This window comes from Canis aureus, chromosome 10 (genome assembly GCF_053574225.1).
Source record: "Canis aureus isolate CA01 chromosome 10, VMU_Caureus_v.1.0, whole genome shotgun sequence".
Classification (NCBI taxonomy): Eukaryota; Metazoa; Chordata; class Mammalia; order Carnivora; family Canidae; genus Canis; species Canis aureus.
Window position 1 is genome coordinate 53,772,444 of NC_135620.1, and position 15,789 is coordinate 53,788,232.

Sequence of the window (15,789 nt, forward strand, 5' to 3'; positions counted from 1 at the left end):
GCTTCTTAAAATTTTGGATCTCAAAGAAACTTCATAGGGGAGGACACAGGCTAGACTTCCCTCTGACCTGGCTTTGTGACTATTGTTGCTACAAGAGTGGAAGGGAAAAAAATTAAAAAATTGAACTTGAGGTTTTTATAGAAAGTCTTTGGTTATAATCACTGATGATACTAGTTCACATTAATTCACATAAAGAGTAATGTTTGAGTGGTTTTTTTTAGAGGGCAGTGAGAGAAACATTCTACCTAAAGACTTGAGGCAGACAGGTAAGTGATTTAATTTTGAAGATGTTTAAACAGAAAGCCAAAGTTCTGCTGTGAAAACCATGGTGTAAGTATCTTTAGCAAAAGGTAAAGGTGAGTGAGTGTATCTCATCTGTGTACTTTCAGAGGGAAATAGGAATAGTCCAACGGACCTTCACTGGGCTAATTGATTTAATTGTAATTATTGATATTATAGTAAGATGAATCATGATTTGAACACTCAGCATTCTTCCTTTTTCCATGTGAGTTTAAGATGATCAAAACAGTCTTGTTGAATTTGTTTCCCTTTCTATAAAGATGTAACTTAATAACTCATTTTGCCAATCTCAGAACATATACTTTGTATCCTTGTATCACAGGTTGCCTCATTAATATTAGTTTCTGTTGCAGCTAATGTTGTGGCTAATTTGGAGAAATTTCAGACTTGCTACCAAGATCTGGAACTAAACTGTCTACAAAATTTTTATAAAGTTTTATTTATTGGGCAGCCCCGGTGGCGCAGCGGTTTAGTGCCGCCTGCAGCCTGGGGTGTGATCCTGGAGACCAGGGATCGAGTCCCGAATCCGGCTTCCTGCATAGGGCCTGCTTCTCCCTCTGCCTGTGTCTCTGCCTCTCTCTCGCTCTCTCTGAATGAATAAATAAATAAATTTTTTAAATTTTATTTATTTATTCATGAGAGACACGCACACACGGGGTGGGGGCGGGGCAGTGCAGAGACACAGGCAGACACTCCATGCAGGGAGCCCGATGCGGGACCCGACCCTGGGACCCCAGGATCATTCCCTGGGCTGAAGGCAGACACCCAACCTCTGAGCCACCCAGGCATTCCTCTCTACAAAATTTCAACCAAATGACTGCTGACTATTTGGGAGGATGACCTCCAACAAAAAGAAAACTTTTTGTCATAGTTCTTTGTGGATATGTTTTTTAAAAATTTTAAAGAGTATAAGAGCTATAAGTATATGTGTTTGAGGAGGAGGAGGAGAGAGTAGCTCCATTTAGTTTAATGAAACAAAAACAATTCTACTTGAACTACATTTGTCATAATCTTAAAAGGTGATGGGGTGTCTAGCTGGCTCAGTCAGTAAAGTATGAGACTCTGGGTGTGGAGCCTTTAAGAAAATAATAAAATTTAAAAACTGAGCTTTGAAGAATGGGTGGATGGATTTTAGCTAAATCAAGGAATGTGAGAGTTACATAAAAGAAAATTACCCTGAAATTGGGAAGGGAGAATTGTTAAAAATTTCACATGATATCTTTTATAGTTTGAACCTTTCTTTAACTTAGGTATACTCAACATATATGTAAAATGTTATATACATTTATCTAAAAATTGCCATTAATATCTGCATTGCTGGCTCTCCAAATCCCATGCTTGCGTTTATGAAGGAAGAACCTTTAGTGCTGCCATTACATTTCACTCAGTTCTTACATGGGGTATGTAATTCTCTTTGGGCTTGTTCCAAATCTGTTCTTCTCATGATAGCATCAGCATATTTCTTTTTTTTTTTTTTTTTAAGATTTTATTTATTTGACACAGAGGACAGAGGAGGGCGCAAGCAAGGGGAGTAGCAGAGGGAGAAGAAGCAGGCTCCCCACTGAGCAGGGAGCCCAATGTGGGGCTCATTCCCAGGACCCTGGGATCTTGACCTGAGCCAAAGACAGACAATCAGCTGACTGAGCCACCCAGATGTCCCAACATCAGCATATTTCTGCCTTTACAGACATATTACCTGGTTAAGATCTTGAGATATCCAGGCAGATCTGTGCCCATCTTTGTCTTGCTCTCTTTGCTTTTATGATAGTTTCCTCAACAGATTTTTAGGCCTGTGGCTGTTTCCTTTAAATGTCCTTCAATGTGGGTTGTTGGCATAGTGCCAAAGCATTGTTCAGCAAAAGCCATTCTGAGCTTGAGGCAGAACATTTCAGTTGAGGTAAGGGTTTGATAATCTGTTTCAATCCAAGAGATAAAAAATTTTAGAATATATATAGAGATTCTTAACTCTTTGGGGGGTAGATAATAGAGCATATTAAAACTTTTAAAATCTTGGGACCTCTAAAAAAAATGCACAGATTTTTACAGACAATTTTTGGAAGTTCACAATGTTTCTAGAGCTCACCTGTTGAGCCTTGGCTTAAAAAATGAAAACAAATGGGTGCCTGGCTGGCTCAGTCTATAGAGCATTATGACTCTTTTTTTTTTTTTAGATTTTATTTATTTATTTCTTATTTTATTTTATTTTATTTTATTTTATTTTATTTTATTTTATTTAATTATGAGAGACACACAGAGAGAGGCAGAGACATAGGCAGAGGAAGAAGCAGGCTCCATGACAGGAGCCTGATGTGGGACTCAAACCTGGATCCCAGGATCATGCCCTGAGCTGAAGGCAGACATTCAACCACTGAGCCACCCAGGTGTCCTGAGCATTTGACTCTTGATCTTGGGGTTCTTAGTTCAAGTCCCATGTTGGGTATAGAGATTACTAAAAAAAAAAAACTTAAAAAAAATAGAAAACAAAAATAAGGAAACACTGATTCTGAGCAGTGGATAAACAGTATATCCTTCAAGCAATTCTCCATAAATATTATTTCCCAATTTATATTAAACAGCATTAAGTTTGTAGTTATACCTGGAATACAGATAGTCTGTATTCTAGAATTGTGTGCTTTATTTCTCAGATCTTTCTTTAAAAGTGAGATTGGCCCAAATTGAGGGTCTTAGGAGCAAGATTGGACTTAAAAAAAAAAAAAAAAAAAAAAAAAAGCTGACAAGCTCCAAGAAAAGGGGAACAAACCATAATCCAGGCAAAAATGAGTGTTGAGGGACTCAAGGAGTTCCAGGCCCAGATAGAGGAGACATTAGAGACAAAGGTCAGTGAGGAAGGTTAAGTTCAAAGCACTAGGCAGAGGATAAAACTGGGCCTCACAGAATAAAAAAGGCAACAAGAAACACAAAATTACTGATGGAAAAGGTTTTATTTTTTTTTTTATTTTTAAAACATAATATTACCATCTTAACCATTTTTAAGTGTGCAGTTAAGTGGCATTGAGTGTGTTCACACTGTTGGGCAACCATTATCATCATTCATCTCAGAACTCTTTTCATCTTATTAAAGTGAAACTCTGTACCCATTAAGCACTAACTCCCCATTCCTCCAACCCCTGGTCCTTGGCAGTCACCATTAATCTTTTTGTCTCTGTGAATTTGACTACTGTAGGTGCCTCATATAAGTAGAATCATGTGATAGATCTTTCCTGTGACTGGCTTATTTCAACATAATGTTCTCAGTGTTCACCTATGTTGTATCATGTCATAATATCCTTTTTAAGACTGAATATTACATTGTATGTATATACCACATTTCATTTATCCATTCATGTGTTATTGGGCATTTGGGTTGCTTCTGCTCCTTGGCTACTATGAATAGTGCTGCTATGAACATGAGTGTACAAATACCTCTTCCAGTCCTGCTTTCGATTCTTTTGGACATAAGCCAAGAAGCGAAATTGCTAGATTGTGGCAATTCTGTTTTTAATTTTTTGAGGACCCACCATTCTGTTTTCCATAACAGCTGTACCATTTTACATTCCCACCAACAGTGCACAGTGTTCTAATTTCGCCTCATCTTTGATAGTATTTATTATTTTTTTAACAGTAGTGATCCTAATGGGTGCAATGGAGTAGGTTTGGGACAAAAAACTTGGAAAGATACTCTGAGACTATAGCACATTTTAAGAACTTTTTAAGACACCAGTGTATGAGGAAGGAGGTATTAAGAGCACAAAGCAGGGGCACCTGGTTGGCTTAGTCAGTCAAGCTTTGGACTCTTGGTTTGGGCTCAGGTCATGATCTCAGGGTCATTGGATTTTGCAGCACAGTTTGCTTGAGATTTTTCCTCCTTTCTGCCCCTCTTCCTATTTGTGCACATGTGCGTGCAAGCGCTAAATAAATAAATAAAATCTTCAAAAAATAAAATAAGATTAACAACAACAACAACAAAAAACCCTGAGTGGTGCCTGGGTGGCTCAGTCAGTGGAACAACTAACTCTTGGTTTCTATTTAGGTCATGATTTCAGGATTGGGGATTGAGCTCCATGCTCAGCAGGGAATTTGCTGGAGATTCTCCGCCTCTGCCCTATCCCCTGCTCACTTGTGTGCTCTCTCTCTATCTGGAATAAATAAATCTTTCTTTTTTTTTTTAAGATTTTATTTATTTCTTCATGAGAGATACAGAGAGAGGCAGAGACATAGGCAGAAGGAGAAGCAGGCTCCATGCAAGGAGCCCAATGTGGGACTTGATCCGGGGACTCCAGGATCACGCCCTGTGCAGAAGGCAGATGCTCAACTGCTGAGTCACTCAGGCGTCCCTGGAATAAATAAATCTTAAAAACAAAAAAAAACTGATTTGTATATTGATTGTATATCTGGAGGTCTCTTAATTTTCACAAGGAGGTTATCAACTTTACCCCTGGCTTAAGTGGTTATTAGTATCTGAATCTGCTCTCTGTGGGGCTGGATCTCATGACCCTGAGATTATGACCTGAGCTGAAATCAAGAGTCAAATGCTTGGGCAGCCCAGGTGGCTCAGCGGTTTAGCACCGCCTTCAGCCCAGGGCCTGATCCTGGAGACTCAGGACCGAGTCCTGAGATCGAGTTTTCTTAATATCAACTACCAATTAGAGAATATAATGCAAGAAAGATTCCATTCATATTAGCAACCAAACCTTAAAATACCTAAGACTAAGCATGAAAAGAAATGCCCAAAACCTATGTGAAAAAAAAATTGTAAGACTACTAAGGGACAAAAAGTTGGCCTGAATAAATGGCAAAACAGAGCATGCTCCTCAGTGATATACAGTGGCTCCCATTTTCACTCAGAGTAGAAGCCAAAGTCCTTACCAAACAACTCGGAGACCTTTAAAATACAGAGAACCAACTGGCGGCTGCCAGAGGGGAGGTGGATGGAGTGAGGAGTGAAACGGATAAAGGGGATCAAGAGTACACTTAGCGTAATGAGCACTATGTAGAGAATTGTTGAACATTATAGCATACATCTGAAACTAATATAACACTGTATATTATGCTTCAATTAAAAAAGAAGGTTGAGGTCCTCGCAATAGCCTTTCAGACCGAGCGTGTTCTGCCCCTCCTTCCCTGATCTCTTCTCTCCTACCATTCTGCTTCTTACCTCACTGCTCCAGCTATGCTGGCTTTCCTGCTGTTCCTTAAACAATCTTTGTTGTCATTATTCCTTCTGATTGCAGACAATCTTCCTCCAGATAGGCCTTTGGCTAACTCCCTTGTCCACTCCAAGTTTTTGCTGAATCTCACCTTTTCTGTAAGGCCTACATGAATTTTCAGCTCCACACTACTCCCCCATCCTCCAGAGAGTTGAAACGGAATTAATAATTGGTCAGGCCTAGGTGAGGAAGCCTCCATGAAATTCTGTGTGGCGTTGGGAGAGTTTCCAGGCTATCATTTTGGCACTTTGTTTACTATCCCCTCTTCCAAGTTCCTTAAGGCAATTACCATTTGCATTATATCTGTTAGTACCATTAGGTCTAATTCCCTTCCCCATTCACAGACTTCATTTTTGTATCTCCTTGTGTCTTGTTGTAGTGTACTTGGCAGGGTTTTTGTTTGTTTGTCCCCAGCTTTACTGAGATATAATTAACATACAACATTGTGTAGGTTTAAGATGTATGATATATATTGCCGGATGCATGTAGTAGGTCCTAAGCGAATATTTAATAGACTAAGGATTAAATTAGAAAATGAAGAAAATAAGATTGTCAGGGATTCCTATCATTTTTGCAGCTGTGATGTCCTATAACTATGATTTTGATAGTATAGTGCCCCTTATCAAACTCCCTAAAATGATCCCATATGACTGCTACTGTTATTTCTATCATTTTTAATAAGCTAAAATGTGAACTTTAATAGATTTAATTTTTAGGATCTCTTCATTCTTTGAGAAAAAGCTAGAACAGTTTGAAGTGTTTTATGACCAGGGTTAGAGGTGGTGGTTTAAATCCTTCTGTTATGTTAGCGGTAGCCGTTCAGTTAGAGCTTTTCAATAAACCAATTGCCAAGTTTAACTTTAGTGATAATGAGTCAGCACATAGCCATTATGTCCTTTGTGACATAACTCTTCACGGTCCTCATCCTGTCTTTCCCCAGACAGAAGTGATATACAGAAGTAGCTTCTGTTATTCCACTGTTGTATAATTACTTTATGTGTTTGTCTTCCCTCCTAAATAGTGAGCTTTTTAAGGATAAAGATTATGTGTTCATAATTTCCACTTTCCCCATAGTTCCTGGGACTGGGACATTGTGGGTATTTAATAAATGATAGAGGTGTTAATATAAATAAGGTATATTTTGACAAGGATTCTGGCTAGATGACTATACCAAGGACAATCTCTTCAGATGGCTATGTGGTAAAATGTGGATTAGGATTTGATTCACTTAAATGATGGATTTATGTATTCAGCCTATGGTATGGCTCATTACCCTTAAGAACCTTCTCTTTCTTAATTCTTAAAAAAAAAAAAAAAAAAAAAAAGAACCTTCTCTTTATTTATTTTATCGTTGTTGTTTTGGGTTTTGTTTTTTGTTTTCTGTTTTGTTTAAAGTAATCTACACTCTCCATGGGGCTTAATTTACAAACTGAGATCAAGAGTTGCATGTTCTGCTTATTGAATGGCCCAGGCACCTTGAAGAGCCTTCTGTTTGTAAACTACATTTTCTTTGGATCCTGCCCATTTCCCTTTCTATCTCATTGTCTTTCATCTTTCACCTGGAGTTTGTAGGAAGTAAATAGTGACTGAAAAGCCAATTGTTACTCCACCATCTCTAAGATCTTGGAAATAAGGGAAATTAGATTTGTGACTGAGAATTAAATTGTAGCATTAACATATATCAAGGCAAAGTTATCAAAAAACCACCTTAAACAGGAAAACTGGACACGTTAAGACTTGAGTAGAGATATTTATATAAAGAATATTCATTGAAGCACTATTGGTTAGTGGTGGCAACATACAAACAGGAAAGCAAGAAGCATATTTTTTTGTGTCTATCTAACTGTCCAAGGGAGAGAATATAGCCAATCAACTTGAACATTCCCATCTGTGGCCTGATGCTATTAAACCTTTGAAAAATGCACTTTAATTTCCCTACCACAAATTCCATGTTCAAGCAACTTTCTTTCTGATTATGACTCATTACTCAGGTGTATCTTTTTATAAGGAGAAAATGTCTCAACTTCATACCAAAGCAAATATTATTCTCACTATGACAGTCAATCTATTTCATTGCAAATAATCATCTACCATTCTGGTTTTATATCAGCCTCTGAACTCTTTTTAATGTTAGTTTGAATTGTGGATTCTATCTCAGTAGAGAACCAAAACCAAGTTTCTGAGCCTAAAAGCTGAAGTCTAGATCCTGTACTTCAGTGAATTCAACAAGATAAATTCTACTTTGTTGAATTTTACCTCATGTAATTGTCAAAGGAACCCCTCCACACCTTCCCCATTGCCAGTGCCTTAATTTATCTGTTAATTATTTTTCCTCTGGATTACAATCATAGCATCTCAGCTCATCTTCTGGTCATCAGTCAAACTAGACTCTACACTGATACATCTTTAAATCCTAAGTGTCAGGGCACCTGGGTGGCTCAGTGGTTTAATGTTTGCCTTTGGCTCAGGTTGTCCTGGGATCAAATTCTGCATTAGACTTCCTGCAGGGAGCCTGCTTCTCTTTCTGCCTATATCTCTGCCTCTCTCTGTGTGTCTCTAATGAATAAATAAATAGAATCCTTAAAAAAAATGTTTTTTTTTAACCCTAAGTCTCATTACATTAACTTTTAAAGTATTTAATGACATTCTGCAATGTACTATGTTGTTTCATATGTTGTTACTCAGCCCTGTCTGGAAAATTCTATCCCCTATATTCATTAAGCTAACTTATATTTATACTTTAAGACTCAGCTGAGGATCTGCCCCAAGAACTTTACCTGACCCCAAAATCTAGTTTAGATTCTCCTCTTTAGCACTTCCATGATACCTCATCCTTACCTCTATCATACTATCCACTGCACTGTAGAGCAATTGTTTACTCATATGGCTTCCCTACAGTGATTTGTTCAAGGCAGTGATGGGGATATTGTCTGATTCTTTTCTATATTCCCTAGCTCTTAGTATAATACTTGATTATTTCTTAAATGAATTTAAGAACCTCTCATAACTTTATTCATTTCATTTAAACTCCAGCAAGTTTCTGCAGTCTCCTTTCATCTCTTCCAATCTGCACTTCCTTCTTGATCCTTGAACATTTATCCCTAGCTACTTTTTCCCCACTTTGAATGTCATGCTCTGTTTCTTCAGAGCCGTATGACCAACAAACCACCATGTGTGCATGTGTATCCATTAATGAATGAGGTTGTCAGGTATCACTAAGTTTGTGAAATATCATTTTAATATATAATTCCTCCCATGGAATATAGTATGACTGAATAAAAATAATTTAGATAAAATGTAATTGAAAATGTAGGTAACCTCTGGCTCTTAAATGAAAATTACTACACAAAGGATACCAAGTAGACCAAAAAAAAAAAAAAAAAAAAAAAAAAAAAATATATATATATATATATATATATATATATTTGAGATGCAAATCCTAAGCAATTGGCTAGGCTCACCCACTACCTTAATGCTTCATACTACACAGAGCATCCAATTGAGATTTATACTTCAGCAAAATCACTCTTAAGTTATTTTCAGGGATGCCTGGGTAGCTCAGTGGTTGAGCATCTGCCTTCAGCTCAGATCATGATACTGGGTCTGGGGATTGAGCCCTGCATCAGGCTCCCTGCAAGGAGCTTGCTTCTCCCTCCGTCTATGTCTCTGCCTCTCTGTGTCGCTCATGAATAAGTAAAATCTTTAAAAAATAACAAAAAATGAAGTGATTTTTAGGGTGTTGTGAGCTTTCAAGATTGTTTACAGAAGTTATACAAACATTAAATCTGAGAATGGTAGGTTTACAGTACTACGTGTATATGCTAGGCTTAATGATGTTTTAAAACAATGTAAGTTATGATTGTTTTTTACCTCAAGTGTACAGGTATTTCCCTTTATTCAAAGGACTTACGAATTTCTGCCTCCTCTAGGAAATCCTATTTGGAAAAGGCAGTAAATGAATGCTCTCTTTACAGATACCTTTTTAATTATTTATAATTTTAAATTATTGAATAATGAATGTGATTGCATTAGATTTATAGATTAATCTGAGGGATAATTTGTATTTCTGCAATGTTGAGTCTCCCTATCAAGAAACATGGTATTTTTAAAAATTAATTCAGATCTTCTGTAGCTCTCTGTAAAATTTTGTATCTTAAGCTTATTCCTAGATATTTTAAATTTTGTTGCTATTTAAGTGGTACTCTCTCCATTATTTTTTCTAATTAATTATTATAAGTATCTAAAAAGACTATTTCATTGTAAATTTATTGTGCAACTGGGCATTTTACCAAAATCTTGTTATTTCTAATAATTTCTAGAGTCATGGAATAGTTCTAAGATTGGAAAGGGCAGTGGAAATTTTCTTGTCCAACTTTCTCATGTACAGATAAGACTCAGAGTAGTCCAAACAGGTTTGAATTGAAATCTTAGATCTTATGAATCTCTAGACATTGAGTTTGACAAAATATGGTAAAGAAGTGAGGGAGCAAGACTGAGACAACAGCCTACTAAGGTTGGATCTCTCAAATCTGCATCTTGATGTGGTTATAACCAATCCAAGCTTTACAAATTCAGAAATTCAACATACAGCTTGTCTTAGGAGTGACCAGGGGTTAGGAAATCAATTCACTCCTTTCTTTCTGGAAAGACTAATTTATCAACAAGACAGCTAAGTTGGAAGTTTCACATGGGAAATCTAATAACATCCAGGGCATTGTCTTCTCCCGGCTAGCTCTACCCAGGAGACCAAATTAGAGATCCCAGAATTATAGCAAAGAGAAACTGGATGTTTTATATGGTATTTACATTAAGGTGTGGTATTCTGATAATCTGATAAGCTTTACTGTTCTAATGATGATATTACATAAATATCTAATGCTCTGTCTTTCCAAATAACTCTGATAAGCACTACAATCAGAGAACCCTTTCCTCAGGCAAAGGCTGAAAGAGTGATAAATGTTTCAGTATCTTTTGTTCTAAAAACTGTCATTCCTTCACTCTCTCCTGACCAACCTGTTAGTTTTAAAGAGTAGCGCTTCTCTTAGATTAGCTCTATTTTAACTTCATGGCTTCCTTTCTAGAGAGGAACCCTAAGCCCCTTGCTGAAATGGATTTGGGCTATAATTTAATCTTACCAGTTTGCTTGCTTGCTTGCTTGCTTATTTACTTACTTACTTACTTATCTACTTACTTACTTATTTGGGGGAGGAGGAGAAGAAGAAGAGGAAGAAAGAGAATCCCAAGCAGGCTCCATGCTCCACACTCATTGTGGAGCATGTGAGATCATGAACTGAACCAAAATCAAGAATCAGATGCCCAACTGACTGAACCACCCAGGGACCCCATCATCTCTTAAGTAGATTACTTCAGAAATATTTCCATATATGGGTTAGACATTTATTAATGTTGATTCTTGTTAACTGCCTTTCAAGGGCATAAGTGGGTATGTTTAAAAATCTGCTTCCTAAATTCAATATATATACCTTTTTTGGGTCCTATAGCCTCCCTATCAAACATAACATAGCTTGACATCAACTATAAAACTGATCACTAAGCACAGCCTGAAATTACTGAAATTCAGGGATTGTTAGGATTCTCTGTTAGGGTGGAGTTACTGAGGAAGCCTGTAGGAATTAAAAATCATGTGCAGGGATCCCTGGGTGGCGCAGCGGTTTAGTGCCTGCCTTTGGCCCAGGGTGCGATCCTGGAGACCTGGGATCGAATCCCACGTCAGGCTCCTGGTGCATGGAGCCTGTTTCTCCCTCTGCCTATGTCTCTGCCTCTCTCTCTCTGTGTGACTATCATAAATAAATAAAAATTAAAAAAAAATCATGTGCACATGCTCAATCTTTTGTTAGAACTGTTACTCTTGCTTTAGACAGCATTTGGTTGGGCTTAACTGACGGGCTACCATGTGATTTGGAATTCTTGAACTAGAATGAAAATATGTAAAGTGAATGTCAGTAATGATATTGGAAATATCTGAAAGATAAATTGGAGAATTGAAATTCCTAAAAGAGTATGAGGTCAAATAAGCTTGGAGTTGAGTGCATTTAGGCAGCAAAGGTAAGATGTCCTAGATCTACACTGAGAAACTAGTAGAGTGCTCATAATTCATTTTATTGGCTGCTGCTCATACAGTAAGTAAGTGGATCAGCCACTTTTAGGGCTCAGGACCCTGGACACCTAGTGCAGTCACCACAATTACCATATGCTGGAAGGTGAGGATGGCACTATATTAAGTAGCACGCTCAAGTACTAGGTGTTTATTCATTTCAGTACTCACCAGCTGGGAAGAGATAAAGATAGAACTTATGCAGGCTTTACTTTTGGCTCTCACTTGCCTCCAAGACTTATAGGAATCTATAGCAATTTAATGAATAAAGGAATTTATAAATAGAGCTGTATGAAAATGTAGAGACCATCCTAAAAGAATGATTTTTTTCTGCAATGGAAGTATTTAAGCAAGGCAGCCAGGGTTGCTAAACACAAGGAATGACTGCTCTGGAGGGAGGATGATTAGGTATCTCTCAGTCCCTTTCGAGTTGTGAAATTCTGTAATTTCCAGGATCAGAGTAACTCTGAGAAGCTATCCAAGATCCGAGGTGGCTCCTAGCACAGACATTTTTTTTTAAAGATTTTATTTACTTATTCATGACAGACAGACAGACAGAGAGGCAGAGGCACAGGCAGAGGGAGAAGCAGGCCCCATGCGGGGACCCAATGCGGGACTTGGTCCCGGATCTCCAGGGTCACGCCCTGGGTCGAAGGCAGCGCTAAACCACTGAGCCACCCGGGCTGCCCTAGCACAGACATTCCTATTGGAATGGAGGGCAATTCTGAAATTGCTCAAGTAATTATTTTTACTTGGGCTTAGTTTGATTTAGTTCACTCTGGTAATTCAGTGACTCTCCTTAGACACAGTAAAACCCCTTATGATATGAGAAAACCACTTAGCAACTCCAGTTGGCACTCTGGTCCAGGAATATTCCCAGTTTAGTCTCAAAGCCAACATTTCCTGGGGATATAAGGGGCAGGAAGCCTAATTAATGCTGGAGTGACAAGCTCCCACAGCTTGTTGACCTGGTGGCATTAAGAATGTTCTGCCTTCTGCTATGGAGTAGAGTAGTAGAGTACAAATTACTAGCAAAGAACTGACATGTGGGGCCCAGAAAATTCCTAACAATTTAGAATTTTGGATCCTGTGAATCACAGATACTCCCCACTTCATGGCTGCCACATGTATATCTAATAAAGTAGAGCAGGGTGACAGGCATTAAGGAGGGCACATGTTGACATGAAGACTGGGTGTTATACCATATGTTGGCAAATTGAATTTAAATAAAATAAAATAAATAAAAAATTATGTAGGGCAGCTTAGGTAATTAAGCTAAGCTAATGTGTCTTTGGATTGGTTTTAATTGAGAGGTGTACAGATCCCAGAGCTTATTTTAAATATCACTAGACAAAGTTTTGTATTCTTTATAGCAATTGTCTTGATGAAGTTATCACATCTTATAACTTGTATTTTTCAGAAAGGCTATTATTCTTAATAATTACCTATTGCTTGTCTTCATTCTTTTTTTTCAAGTTTATCCAATCCCTTACTTAGAAGCCAGGCTCTGTGTCTCTTTAGAAGACACAGAAATTAGTTAGACATGTTCACACCAGCCAATCTGATAGAGGAGATAAAATTCAGAAAATAATTATGATACAAGGAAGAACAAATGATTAGGAGAATAATACCAATGAAGTAAATGGCAGTTGTGGTGAGTTATTTCTGGATCAGAGAAAGGGAGAAACTAGATTGGATTCATGAAATTTGAGCTTATCTTTGTTAAGATAGCCTGAAGGATTTTGACTGATAAGAGTAAGGGCATTACTCTTGGAAGGTGAGTACTGGCATAGATACAGGAAAATCTGGGCTGTATTTAGGGAATTGTACATAGGCCAGTTTGAATAAAGACAAATAGTGGAAAAGAAAGATGAAAGAATAGAGTTCAAATAGCATCTTGAATGTGTGGCTGGTATCTGGACTTCATTCAGTAATCCATGAGAAGCCACTGTGGGCTTTGAGCTGGTCAAGAAGACATGATCAGTGTTCCATTCTGGGCAGCAGTGGATAGTTTATAAAAGCCAGAAACAGATAACAGGGCATTGAATCCAGAAGGAATGTAAAAAGAATCTGAAATGGTATAGTTGGGAAGTAATAGCTTCAAGAGATCCTCAGATGGAATATTTGGACCTGGCAGGTAATCAGAGGAGGAACTGAAGGTGATTCTTAGATTTCATGAACACTTTAAAATAATAAGATCAGAGAAGGTGAGAAACATCATTTTGGAACATGATTGTCCTGAGACACTAGTGAGCACCTAAGAGGAAATGTCCAACAGTATGGGTTTGGGACTAAAGATGGTTTTAGGAGCCAGGGGTAGTGATGCAATGAGAGGATTTGATATCATAATTCAGGGAAAGCGCACACAGACAACAGGGATGAGAACAATCCTTTGGGGAATAGCCCATGTGCGAGGCACTGTAGAAAATGCTTGGTATACTTTATATAATCTTTGCAACCAAGGTGAGGCAATTATCTTCATGTAAGAGATGAAAGACTGAAGTTCAGAGTGATTATCTCATTACCCAAAGGTTACGTATTTAATGAGTGTTGGCTCGAGGGTTTAAATTTAGGTCAGCCTAACTGCTATATCACATTGCAAAGCAATCAAAGAGGTATGGGAAGAAAAATGAGGAAAATGAATTGTCATGAGAACAAAGAAAGAAATGAACTATATGATGTCCATGGGATAGAAAAGACTGAGGTAAGGAGATGAATGTCTTCAAATGGCTCCCAGGAGCTCCAGCTTTTGCTAGGAATTGGTGCCAAGGCCACATAGATGGCAGGCTTAGGTATATTAAGAAAGGCTGCCTGGGACTTTGAACTGTGCTTGGTCTAGCTAGAGGTTGAGTTCCATCTGCAATTGTACATTTTAATTTATTCAAACACTTATCCTAGAAGCATCCAGATGATTTTCCAACTTTGTCTTTAGCAGGAGAAATTTCTTTTTTTAAATATAAAATATAGGAAAATATAAAATATAGGAAAATCCCAGAAAGTAGTAGATTTATTCAGGTTGAGAGAAAGGAAGTGCCCTCTACATGCTCCTACCCATAACTGTATTTCAGCCCAAGAAACCTGCCTGCTTTGCATAACACCATTTGAAAATCCCTGCTGTACTTTTTCTTTTCTTTCTTTCTTTCTTTCTTTCTTTCTTTCTTTCTTTCTTTTTTTTTTTTTAGAAAAGGAAGTGATTATTTTTATGGATTAGAAAACTGAAGGAAAAAGCCATTTGCTTTAGAGACAAATAATTTAGGAAGAAACTGTAGTATTTTGTAGGTTCCTTTTTACAGGAAAGGATTTTGTATTTTAAGTTTATTTTATATCAATCTTTATTTTGTTTTAAACCACCTGAAGCTAATTGAAAGGTTATTAGAGGTCCATAAATCACCTTTGGAAGAAGCAGGTTGTAAATCATGGTATTAAGATTTATTTAATTTTATATTATATTTTATATATTATATTATATTATATTATATTATATTATATTATATTTATTTAGCACTTTAATTTCCTTATCAAGAGGAAACAGAAGAAAAAAAATCCACAAGAAAGCAATGTGGCAAGTTCTTAAAAGCCAAGAAGCTGTTAGAAGTAGAAAACTGAAGGAAATTTAGTAATTTAAATGGCCTCATAGACTAGTGGATGTTTCAACATCCTCCCACCCCTCCCAGAATTTTATTTTATTTTTTAAAGATTTATTTATTTATTCATGAGAGACAGAGACAGAGAAAGAGAGAGGCAGAGACAGGCAGAGGGAGAAGCAGGCTCCATGCTGGGAGCCCTATGTGGGACTCAATCCTAGGTCTCCAGAATCAGGCCCTGAGCTGAAGGCAGTGCTAAACCACTGAGCCACCCGGGCTGCCCAACCTCCCAGAATTTTAAAGAAGATTCTTGTTTTTCTAAAGTGTTTTCCTGTCAGAAAGTAGTTGTGATTGAAATAAAATGAAGTGGGAAATATAACTGAGAATAAAGACAGAGTATGGAGCGCTGTTGAGTTTTGGACTGTGACTCTTGAAAGCATTTTGGGGTAAACTTAATTTTTGTGTGTATGTGCTTCTGTTGCTTTAAAAAAAAAATTTTTGTTAGGTTTGATGAGATTCATGTGATATGAATTGGGATAGGGAACCTGATTTCTGGAGTAACGGGATTTGTGCGTTGGTTATG

General features: G+C 37.5%; 1 protein-coding gene across 6 annotated transcripts in view; it reads left to right on the top strand.

The window, feature by feature from the left end:
• Positions 1-15,789, top strand: part of LOC144322417 (phospholipid-transporting ATPase FetA-like) — a 126,420-nt gene that overhangs the window by 7,535 nt on the left and 103,096 nt on the right. The window lies entirely within an intron of this gene.